At 40.4% G+C, this 12,925-nt stretch overlaps 1 long non-coding RNA gene across 1 annotated transcript; it reads left to right on the top strand.

The window, feature by feature from the left end:
* Positions 1-2,275: 2,275 nt before the first annotated feature.
* Positions 2,276-12,519, top strand: LOC119402287 (uncharacterized). Its single transcript, XR_005185730.2, has 4 exons — positions 2,276-2,489; positions 2,632-2,969; positions 10,235-10,355; positions 12,435-12,519. It is a non-coding gene; the product is annotated as an uncharacterized LOC119402287 (long non-coding RNA).
* Positions 12,520-12,925: the final 406 nt, after the last annotated feature.

Here is a 12,925-nt window from a genome sequence, read left to right as displayed (position 1 = left end):
CACCGTTATGTTTAGTGTAATTGTAACCACATGGGGTGCCTTACGAAAAATGCTTAGATCATCGCGCCAGAGTTGCTCAGGAGCGTATATATTAAATAAATGAAAGGAAATATCGGACAAGGACAACCATATGCAGGCTGGGCCGCTGGCTAGAGATTACGGGCCATATGTTTGAGAACATGATTTAGTTCTGCAGAAAACTTACAAGAAGGCAATGCATTTGACTGAATCATATGTGCTGGTAGTAACAGTAAGTGTGCATATAACTGCAAGCTTAATTGGAAGTAGTACAGCATGTCTATATAAATTGTAATTGACAGACGTGTGTGTCAGTTCAACTAAGCTTATTAAGGTAGCGTATGCTCTGCTTGTTGCTGTGTTTGCCTGGGAAGAAACATGTCGATTATTAGTCCTGCCATTACATATATTTGTTTGATGAACTAAAACATGTTCTCTCTAATACCAATTAATAGTGGAGTAGCATCATTGCAAAAAACTTCTTATCACAAGTGGCTTGGGATGTGATGGTGTATCAAGAACATTACTTGATCTTGTGGTACCGTACCTCTCGAATTTTTTCAAAATTTTATATTATTGCTGATGAGTGAAAGAAGAGATCCAATTTGTTTTGCCGCCAAAAATTTTTTCGAAGCACAGGAAACTAAGGACGAGGAGGTGGAGTGGAGCTATCCGCTCTGCTGTTTTGGCAACTTGCGAAGCAAAATATATAAATTTAGGTATGAAATTTATTTACCTAAATATATGCATGTTTTTGCTTCTGCCAGGTATTTTTAGTTTTTGTGGTGAGTGTAGTGTTTTTATAAAAACCTCAAAAATGGCCAATTGACAAATTTTCTTACTTTGAAGTCTTTATCTCAAAAAACGCCCGTAGCAGATAAAAAATTCCCAACGTTCTTCGATGCTTATCTACCAAACGCCATCTTGTATTTATATAACTTTTCAGGGATGTGGTCGGGCTAAGGGATGACAGACAATTAAAAAAAAAAACATTTTTTAAATTTCTAAAACTTTGTACACTTATCTCTCCACTGCTTTAGTTTATGCAGCCCCTTTATAAATTGACTTCTTGCCCAGAATGTCATTTCTTTATATTGATATGTTTACATGTTTTGGCAGCGGCCACGAGCGCGGAGCTACCGAGCAGGCACGCGCGCACCCGAGATCGTTGTAAGAGACAGAATTCTGGACAGTGTGGTCGACACGCACGTATACTGATTTTGTGGCGTGCCAAGCACTACGAAGCGCCGCTTCACGCCCGCTTGAACTGCGCTGCGCCAGACGAAACACGTGGCGCTCCAGGGCACTGGATCAAGGGCTACTTTTTCGGCAGCAGACGGCCTTGTTAGTTCACACATCACAGTTCTTGTGCTTTGCTCAACTCCTCCTGTGCGTCTCCTACTAATGCAGACAGACAATGAAGCCGAATTTTAAAAAAAGGCTCTAAATAAAAAGGAAACCTAAAACATATTGTGGGGCCTGGGAGCATCATATATATTATTTTAGTTTTTAAGGGGGTGGTTTCTCTGTAGTGTGGTAATTTTTACATAAATTGAAAGGAATTAAAGTCAACAAAAGAGACACTTGCTCCTGCCAGGAAAACTTCAAATTGAATATTTTATACGTGTTCTCCGGCTCCGAATCTGTACCAACGAAGCAAAAAACCTTTGGATAGTACTCCCTTAATATTGCGTCTGATGCTCCAATGGAGCTGCAACAGGTGTTGCTGTTTCGTGGTGAGGACGCGAAAACATTGTCCCATCGGGGCGCGCGCGCCCAGCCCCGCGCTCGTGGCCGCTCCCATTGAGCACCTCAGAAATTCAATTCTGTGTAATCCCAACAGTACATGCTAGTGCTACTTTTGGCCATCAAAGTTTAAGAAATTTAAAAAAGGGGTTTTTTTTTAATTGTCTGGCGTCTTGTAGAACTCTTTACGAGCTGGCAGCTGGCCAATGAACCAAAGTAAAAAATTTGCTTGCATGTTTTTTATAAAAACCATCTACACTACAACACAAAAACTAAAAATACCTGACCAGAAGCAAAAACCATATATTTAGGTAAATAAATTTGCTACCTAAATTTAATAAGCCATGGCCAAAACAGCAGAGGCAAGTCTACCGGGACGAGACCCTATAGCAATAATATATAAAATTTTGAAATAAATTTATGATCGTTTGTTCGAAGGACTATGAAGGAAAAGAAACATAGTGAATTAAGGGCTCATTGAATTGAACAGACACTTGTAGGGCACAGCACGAGCCCTGCATATGAATTGACTTTAGTGCAACAAGGTTTTTTTTTGAAGAGTTCAAAACTGGGCTTGTTGGCAAAACATACCCAAGATTTAAAACCATGCAAGAGCAGCAGAGGAGACAGAAAAGCCAACACAGTGCTCAATCTTTGCTGTAACCTCTGGTGCTCTTACACTTCTACTAAGTCTTCAGCTATCTTGAAATCTTCACATTCATGATGTCGTACAATAAGGGTGGCTCGTTACCATACATTGTGTACATAGAGCATACACTGATCTATTTAATATTGTGATGATAGTGCTGATGGAGTTTTCTGTGCAAGTTGCTTATTCGGCAAACTGTATTCTTCATACTATTTTAGTACGCCAGTGTGGGAAAGCTTGACATGTAACGCATAATTAAAATTGTCTGCAAAAATCTATTACTCCACTAATATTTGCTCTTAATGCATCCTAAGCTCATCATTCATGGACAGTTTTGGTGTATCAACAGATACCTGTGTTAAGCCATCATGTTTTATATGTACTACTTGTGTACTGTAAGGCCTCTATTGTGTGCAGTTTATGGAATGTTTTGTGGCATCTGTAATGCATGTACCCAGCATAGACGACTGACTGTTCAAGGAACTGAAGCAGTGGACAGCTTGCTGTGAAAGATGGGAGCATTCTTCCTCTGGTCTGGACAAGCCCATATTAAGTGGTAGGCATTGGTTTCCTTCTCTACAAATGGGCAGTTCGAGAAGAGTAGCTTGGGCTTGTTGGTACGTAATGCGAGTAAAATAGCGCACACTTAGAGTAAGCAGCACGACACAAGCGCTATCAACAGATGAATATTTGAAATAGCAGAGAAAGACTTGTGTACAGAAATGTGTGAGGTGAGTGCGCATGTTACACAGGCATGACTGCAAACGATCTGAAATCGGCACAAAGGATCGGTAGCTCCTTTACGGGCAAGCTAACAAAAGGCATGCTAACACACTGTGTGCCTAACTTCTCAATCATTTTGGCTTCTATTATCTCACGGACTGCATTTTCTTTACTGTTCACAATCACGTCAACTTCATCAAATTCAGGCTGACATTCACACGTGCTACAGTTGCATAGCTAGGTGACCGTTTTTGTGCTTTTGTACATTGCAACGGTGTTCTCTCAAACGATCGTTAAGGCATCTAGCGGACTGGCTAATGTAGAACTTTCCATAATGCAGTGGGATCCGATACGCAGCATGATCAATGCATCTAACAAACGTACATCTATGTTTCTTTGAGCATGTCGCTAGTAGCTCCTTCCTAGGAACACTACTATTGCAAAGGCTGAAAGGTTTTTGAGGGGCACTAAACACACCAGATACATCCACAACGCGACCAGCAAGGCTTGCGTGAGATTATGCACAATCTCATGCATGTAAAGCGCTACACAACAATGCAATGCGATGGTGCGGGCAGATTAATTCGTGTAAGTTAAAATTTCGACCCACTGCTACCTGTTGATTCTCGGGAGTAACCAGCGTCCAGTAAGCGACCTGTTCTTCAGCGCAAAACACAAAAGCTTGAATGCCCGCTGCGTTGTTGATATTAGTCTGGAGAAGCAGCATAGTCAAAAATCTATTTCTAGCTCCTTGCTATAGAAATACTAATCTGCGGCAGTGTAATGATCCTTTTCAAGTGAAATATCTCTACCTTAATGATAATTTCAGGAGCACGTGGCAATCAAGGAAAAGCACAAGGACGGTCTTCTAGCTATGCAGTGCGACATTGGGATGTCCGCAGGAATTCGATAAAGTTCATGTGATTGTCAAAAGTAAAAAGTTAGTCCTGTGAGATGATTGAAGCCGAAATGACTCAGTGGTTAGGCACACGATGTGTTAGAATGCCTTATAGTTAGTTTGCCCAAAAAGGAACTTGTATTCCTTTGTACCGATTTCAGATGGCTTGCAGTCATGCCTGCGTGACACGCGCACTCACTTCACCTGTTTTCTTACATAAGACTTCCTCTGCTATTTCAAATAAACAATTGTTGTTAGCGCTTGTGTCATGTTGCTTACTCTGTCCCTGTCTAAGTGTGCGCTATTTTACTCATCCAACTGAGAAACTTATGGCACTATATGTGAGGAACACCAAGACAGGAAGAGTATGTAATAGCAAGTGCTTGTGATATTGTTCAAACACCCACAATGTTGCAACTTGCCTGCAGCATAGCTTGCACCTTCACAGATCTTTGCAAACAGTCGTGCAGTTGGGGCACACTTCACCCTGCTGTTCTGGGTCACAGAGGAATGTGGCCGGTTGGATCAGCGTGATGTGACTGATCACCCCAAAAAATATCGTCGAAGGACACTCACCATTTATACCTTGGGCTCAAATAAGAGCCAAGGCTTTTATTGCTTCGTTACAGCCTATACAATGGAAATCTCAGACTTCCAGCACATGCTTTGTGCTGCTTACAAGTTGCTCCTGTGATCACTTGACCATTCCTTTCGCTTTCTCTGTCATCTTTGGATGACACCAGCTTCTCTTCTGATGAGCTCGTGAACACAGCAAGCGTTGCTGATAGTGCATTTCAATTTTTTTCTAAGGAATATATGATATCAATAGCTGGTCGATTCCACGAAAGATCCAAAAAGGGTTGTATATTGATGTTTCCGATTTTCCTGATATTTTATATGTTGTGCACATATGACTGCACAGCACGAAATGGCAGTTCGCTTTCAAGTAAAAAATTTTTTCAACACAGGAAAATTCGACAAGTGTCGCCGGTTGACGGACGACCATTTTACGAAGAGTGCGTTTTCGTAAATTCGCAATCATGCTGGCAGCCACTGAAGCTATAATTTACAAATATCTTTCTTTTGGCGGAAGTAGAAGTAAAGAGGAAATAGCTCTTATCATTTCATGGAATTCTGAGCAAATTATGTATTTTAAAAATTCACGAAAAACGCTGCGTTTTTGAAAATCAGTCAAATTTGGGACGCTATGGCTAATTCTCTGAACATCTTAGCTTGTTCATATTTGCAGTATGAATAGGCCTTTATGTGAATAATGAACCTCTGCATTTGTATTTCTCTAATAATTTTCAAAGTAGTAAATTTTCATGCTCGAAACACCAAAAAGAGAAAAGTGCTCCTCAATTCGAAAATCTATAATAAAAAAAACCCCATTCTCAATTTTGTTCAAAGTCCCCCAAAATGATTCTCAAAGGACTGCAGAATGATATTATGAAAAACATGTTGCAATCATTTTTATTAGAACAAAAGTAGAAAATGTCAAACATTGTGTTTCCAGAGCGTGGTGGCTACTGCGTAAAGGACATCTCTAGTAACAAGAAAATACAGTAACACGTCTTTTTTCTTTCTCTGAGCTTCGCTAAACAACAGTAATGATCTATGGTCGAAATTGGGAACTGTTTTGTAAAGAAAAAAAGATCGTTCCAATTAAATGCATTTGCGACACCATCTTATATTCCTCGTCGACGGGCAGCACGGACATTTTCATTCCCTTTGGATATTTTTTTTTTGAGTAAATGCGCTTATATAAAAGCAACGAAGCTAAACGCGAAATTTGTGTAGCTGAGTCGATCATGCATTGTAAGAATGTGAGAAATCGCAAATGGCGGCAGTGGTGAACGGCGAGTACCGCAGTGCAACCTAAGCACAACAGCCACACATTGTTTGCCAGGCTTTGTCGCTCTGCACGAGAAAAAGCTGGGGTGTCGATTGCGTTGGTTACACGATACATTTTTCACCACTCGTCGCTCTCCCGCCCGGTCTCTGGATCCGCACCGTGCGATCGTGTGGCGGATCGAATGGCCCGCGCTACACGCCTTCGTGTAAACGGAGTAGCATGCGTTAGGCGGACAGGTGCAGAGGGCGGCGCGATAGACGCCCGCCTGAGCAGACGACAGCAACGAGCACGGCTGTGCCAGTCAGCCAAACACAACCTGAGATAGAAGTTAAGCATCCAAATTGGGCTTCAATTTGGTGCAATCCTGTCCTACGCTCTGAAGGTGGCTATGGGTAAGCGTTATAGCCATGACCGAGATTTTGTACGGACTGCCTCATGGTGCACAAAAAGAAAATTCCGCTGCAGCGGAATTTCGTTATATATCGGATCGAGGCTCTCTTTTGCGGAGGGTCATGAAGCAGGATGCGCGCTCAATTCAAGAGGGAAACCAGATCTGCCAGCACTGCTTCAAGAGAAAGAAGGAGATGCAAAACAAAGCAGATGCAATGCAAACAAAACGTGTTTTTATCCGTGGCCAGAACTGCTGCCACCAATCTTCACGTAATCGATTCTTTTTAAACTGCGCATTGATCACATAAGGTTTGACAACGTACACATTTGGGCCAACAAAAACCACACCTCTTGGCGACCGCTCTCCAGAAATTCATTTCCATTAATGAAGAGACCTTGGCTTTTATACCAATCTCTCAATTCTGGCACAGCACATCATCATAAGAGACGCATGGAGGGAATGCGTTCTTTAGCACTCAAGATATGAATAATTCAACTGATATAGATGAAAGAAAAGGAGGCTACAACTGAAAGTGCCTACTGTGGACTGAGGGATGTCTAACACTGGCGTGAAGTCGCAAACCACGCGAATGCATTTAATTGGAACGGTCTTTTTCATTACAAAACAGTTCCCAATTTCCGACCATAGATCATTACTGTTGTTTAGCGAAGGTCAGAAAAGAAAAAAGACATGTTACTGTATTTTCTTGTTACTAGAGATGTCCTTACGCAGTAGCCACCACGCTCTGGAAACGCTATGTTTGACATTTTCTGCTTTTGTCCTAATAAAAATGATGCATCATGTTTTTTCATAATATCATCTGCAGTCCTTTGAGAACATTTTGGGGGACTTTGAACAAAATTGAGATTGGGTTTTTTTTATTATAGATTTTCGAATTGAGGAGCACTTTTCTCTTTTTGGTGTTTAGAGCGATAAAATTTACTACTTTGAAAATTATTAGAGAAATACAAATGCAGAGGTTCATTATTCACATAAAGGCCTATTCATACGGCAATATGAACAAGCTAAGATGTTCAGAGAATTAGCCATAGCGTCCCAAATTCGACTGATTTTCAAAAACGCAGCGTTTTTCGTGAATTTTTAAAAATACATAATTTGCTCAGAATTCCATGAAATGATAAGAGCTATTTCCTCTTTACTTCTACTTCCGCCAAAAAGAAAGATATTTGTAATATATAGCTTCAGTGGCTGCCAGCATGATTGCAAATTTACGAAAACGCACTCTTCGTAAAATGGTCGTCGTCAACCGGCGACACTTGTCGAATTTTCCTGTGTTGAAAAAATTTTTTATTTGAAAACGAACTGCGATTTCGTGCTGTGCAGTCATATGTGCACAACATACAAAATTATCAGGAAAATCGGAAACATCAAATATACACCCTTTTTTGATCTTTCGTGGAATCGACCAGCTGCATTAGTAAAGAGAAATGGGAAAAAGTATACCTGAAGCTATGTCTTGCTAATGGCTGCAGCCGACCTCACTTTCATGAGGAACAGGCACTCAAAGATGGGCAAAAAATGTCTCAATAGAATCTGATTTCTTGTGTCACTGTCTGTCATTGAGATGCCTTTTTCGCTTGCTTTTTTTTATCATATTTTTCACACCTTCCTTGGTGAAGTAGGATGCTCAGAACAAATGAAACAAGTTAAAGCGTTTTTTCCCATTAAGCCGTCCAACTAACTTCTTTTCAGCGTGCAGTTCTATTCTTTATAAAGCACTTCAAAAACTTTTCTACTGAACTATACATAATGCAAGCTCCCTCCTTCTGTGAAGCACAGTGTCTAAAGCAAAAGGGCATGTGAACTTCTGTGGATTTTTGTTCTTGGTAGTGCATAATTGCAAGCTTCAGTAGTTGCCAAGTCTTAAATATGTGCTGTTCATAACATTTTGACTGCAAATAACTTTTGTTCATTAGCCAACTTTATCACTGCATTGGTTCTATTCGTATTGTTGTGTTGTACAGAAACAGGGTGAAATATTTCCATGTTCTCTAAACCTTTCAGACGCCACCAATGAAAAACTGTCTGTAAATGCGTCAAATTGATACATCATTTCAAGGCACTCGATATTCTATTGCAACAAAAATAATGTCATAATGCATTAATTTATGTGTGTTATAGTAATTATAATTCAATTGTAATAATTATCTATTGTAAAGTCATTCATGCTACGTTCTTACATTAATTAGAATGAAATCTTACGCCAAAAATATAGTGCAAATTTGTTTTTGTGTATGTTCATTTGGAGTGAAGAAAAATTATACTTTTGGCATGGCTCGCAGGAAGGAGCACTTCGAACGACTCGTTGAACAGTGTAGTGCCTTCAGCAAATTGATAATATACAACAGTACACTGCAAAATGAAGTTAAATGAACACAAATTTATTATGCAGCAGCTTCATTTGATCCAAAGCTCAACGTATCTTGTTCAACGTATCTTGATCAGCGCTTCTTGTAATTCCTCCCTGTGTGCGTTGTCTTGCTTTTCGCGCTGCTTACTTCCAAGGTATCTTGCTCTCTAGTAGCCCTAGTCGTTACCAATGGCAAAAATAAGTGGTGCACACAATTGTGTACATAGCGTGTCAAAGGGTTAAAGGTTAATTTTCCGGAGAGTCCTTTGCTTTGTAGGTGGCCAAGTAAAGCCTCACTTTAGTTGTAATTATGAACTACATTAATTGAAAAGTTAACATTAGTGATAAGATTCAGTGAAACAAAAATACTCCGTATCATCAGATCTTATTGCCAAGGGCCTCTATGCACTGTGTGATCTTTTGTGCATATGCAAGACGAAGGAGTGTTGGCTTGGTGACAAATGAGTGTCAAAGGCGAATGCAAGAGAGATCATCTTCAGTTTTCTCTGCTCTGAGGTATCAATTTTATTTTGAAGGGCCTCACATAAGTAGTACTTCAGATTTGACAAATGATTTTGTGTGCTTTTTTAAGATGTCAGGGAAACCAGGGCTTGCATTCATTAAGCACCATTGTCTTCATTAGCATACTGCAAAAACATTATTCCTAGAAGTTACTGCGTAATTACAGCATTTAGGCCTTCATTTTATATTCCATAGCTAGGGTTAGCATGGCACTACATTTCTCGTTTTAGTTGGACATTTGTTCTGTGCTTTCCTTTTTGTTTTTCAGTCACATTTTAATGAGTCATTTGGTTTCAGAAGTACTTCAAAGGTACCACAGAATGTAAAGTGCATTCTGACTTATGCCCGCATGGCAGTTAGATGTTTGTACATATGTGAACATCGTATATGTCTGTGCACAGGCATGAATGAACAGATTATGTTGCACATTAATGTAACATGTAATTGTTTAGAGCAAGACAAGGGACATAGAAATATTATGTTCATGTAAGACAAAGGCATGACATGGATAGATTCAATGCTGGAAATGAACAGTGTTCAGTACTGTTATATCAAGGGCAATTCATTGAATAGTATTAAAATTGCGAGATTACTGAGAAAGAGAAAAATATCTTTCGTGACTGCATTTACTAATCCTGATGTGAAATAAACTTTGTGCTAACTTTGAATTTTCATGTTTATATGTTACCACACTGTGCATGCTGATGGCAGCGACGACAACTGCAAAGGGTAAATGTTGGAAAAGCTACAGACATGAGAGCTAGGTAAAAGGTACACACAAGTGAACTGTTGTATTTTAAAATTGCATGGTGAATTCCTTGACGTAATATTCATATTGTTTACTTTTACATTATTCAAGAATTCTTGTGGGTCAACCAAAAAACATTGAAGCCACATGGCAATTGGCTCTGTATTAATCGCAGCTTAAGAGGATTGAAAAGTTCCTTATAAATAAAACATCCTTGAGATCTTTCGAAAGCAGGAACAAATGTGATAATGACTTCATAACTGTATTATGGAACAAACAGAATATCCAGACGACACATTTTTGTGCCTTCCAGGGAGATGTTCAATATCAACCCGATGAGAGGCAGCAAATGTGGAAATGGACGCAAGTCAAGGACAGCTGCAGACAGCAAAATATTGAAACTGATACAACGATTGTGCTGAATCACCGAAGATGTAAGTTAACTTTTTTGCTGGTGTTACTTGCTGATGAGCTTGTAATCCCTGCTATATTTTGGTTGCGTGTGTAGGGCCTGATATTCAATAAGGTTGTGCTGAATATGTAGGTTAACAAGCCTGAATGGTCAGTCTGAGGAGATCCATCATAAACATTTTTATTGAAGGAATGTTGAAGCACTTGTTTTTACACAGAACAAGACAACCTTTATGATAAGTGAAAGCAATTTTCAGATATACTAACAATATTTGCAGACTTGTGTTGTCGAATTTACATTCCTTATTCTTAATTTCTTTTTCGCTTGCATGCTTCCTCGTATCTCTTTGTCTAAACAAGGGGCACCAGTGCCGCCCCGTCTATTGCTCATAATATGAGGGGATGCTTTGCTTTGTGAAACGGAACATAAGAGCCCTATGTTAGCTAGAGGCTCTTCTACCAGCTATAGGCGGTGGTCTGGCATGCGTTCGCCTCTTGGCCATGCCTGGTTATTTTGACCCCCAGTAGCCGACAGCTTGAGCGGACGTGCTTTCTCATGCAGCAAACTGTGCATTCTAGTCAGCTGTCACTGTGCGTCGGCCACACTCTCGCATACCCTCTTTCATGAATGACTGTGTATGTCAGCAAACTGCAGGTTGTCATATTGACATCAGGAGGAAAGCACATACATGGTGCTATTTGCTGTGGCTATGTAACCAGACAATATACAGGAGGGCAGACAGTATTAGCAAAGAAAACTGCTTAAGTTGACCAAATCGCTCTTCATTAATTTCTCTCATTACTGCAACAGCATACTTTCCGCAATGTAAGAGGCTGCCTCATTCTCGGTTAATTGCTAGGTGCTTTTCCACGTTTGCTGCATTACTAAGCATCCGAGCTCGGGGTCGCCAGGAACAGAAATAAGTCGAGAGCGAGAACAAGCAGAAGGTGTAGTTTATTTTGTTAGCGGTCGTTTTGATCGAGTGCTCAGTTTGATACAAGTTACTGTGAACGAGACAAACTGTTGCTTGGAAGCAGGACAGAATGTCAACGTCAGTGCCACAGAATGCAAAATGCTCCTGAGAGGTTGTGTAGCTAGCTTTGCTGCATACTGCAACAATGCAAGGAATAAGCAAGTGGAGAGCAAAGCTACGTCCCCATTACGATAAACAGGAGCATCTGCGACCTTGATTCCATTGTCAGGTGTTGAGTTTCTGGATCCCGACGAGCAGGGACGTGCGTTACTTATGAACTCCAATTGGAAAGTGTTTAATAATGTGTAACACATTAAGCTGTGAGAGAAAGTTGGGCAGCCTCGATGTGCCTGCCTTTGAGCGAATGCCTTGGGCTGTTGATGTCGCCTATGACACTCACTCATTTTACATTTCGAGTTAACTTGTGAAAACACCACAGGCAAGGACGATTTGCAACACTGTCCACCTGAAACTACTTGGCGTGATGTGGGAGCGGTAACTGAAACTTTGTTTCACAAGTGCACCTTTGGAGTGGCTCATTGCGTATATTTTGATTTACTTATTTCATGTTGCATGTGCCTCGTTTTATGCAGAAAGGCTAAATGTCACAGAACGGGTTTTTATCTCCTCTTTAGCTCTTTTAATTTGGCATTTTTGACAAAAACGACACTCCTTCTCAGCCGGCCTCAGTTCGAATCTGTTCACAGCCATTGCACGTGTCCGACAGCTGGTGCGCAAAATCTGATTTTCACTTTTGCTTTGTTTTCTTGCTTTCAAGATCCCCCTTTGCTTGAACAGTTACACATGTCTAATCTCAAGATGGTAATCTAGCATTTCAATTGAACTTAACGTCTCCCCTCATGTCTTTAATGTCGTCTGCACAGAAGTCATTTGGATTTTTTACTGTGAACACTATTTTTTTTAGTCAATCATGCAGGGGTTTAGGATACACATGCCCTTTTCTTTTTTTATGAGATTGGGCGGGCTGTGGATGCATCAAAATTCAAAACCTGCTGCTGTGTGGCTCGTTTGTTTTTGCAAGGTAGATGCAAAATTCAGTTTCGGCACAGATTGCCTTCTTTCATTTGGTTCAAGTGTCCTCATATATTTTGTTTCTTCTCTTTTCAGATGAGCCAGAGTGCGAACAGTATACTCGTACAGTTTCGCAGAATAAACCCCATCTTTATGCGTTCAGAGCAGCTGGATGTTCACTGCTTACTTGGCAAGAAGTAGTATGTATGCATGCTTCTTGCCACAGCTATGTGCTGTCCCACACTTTGTGGGAAACACTGAATTCTGCATTTGCTGAGAAATATATGTGCCAAATAGTGCATTTTGTTGCTTTGCAGTCACCAATGCACACAAGTTGACCCCACACTGTACTTAAACAGTTTAATAATGAGTGTTCTGTGGTGAAGAAGGTTGTGGTGCTTTACATGCAGCCACCGCAGTGATTATTGACTGATGCCAGTGGCAGCTTCTACTTTGCAGCAAAGAAGTTGTTAGAGAGAGCATACACAGGTTAAGCAGTAATAATGACAAAAAATTCCACTGGATGTTAAATGCAAGTCATGAGAAAAGACATGCATGTACATGTTGCCCCTGTTGAAACATATATC

Source organism: Rhipicephalus sanguineus, chromosome 8, assembly GCF_013339695.2.
Source record: "Rhipicephalus sanguineus isolate Rsan-2018 chromosome 8, BIME_Rsan_1.4, whole genome shotgun sequence".
In the NCBI taxonomy this organism is placed as follows: domain Eukaryota; kingdom Metazoa; phylum Arthropoda; class Arachnida; order Ixodida; family Ixodidae; genus Rhipicephalus; species Rhipicephalus sanguineus.
Note: the sequence above shows the minus strand (reverse complement) of the source record. Positions and strands in the feature narration are given on the sequence as shown.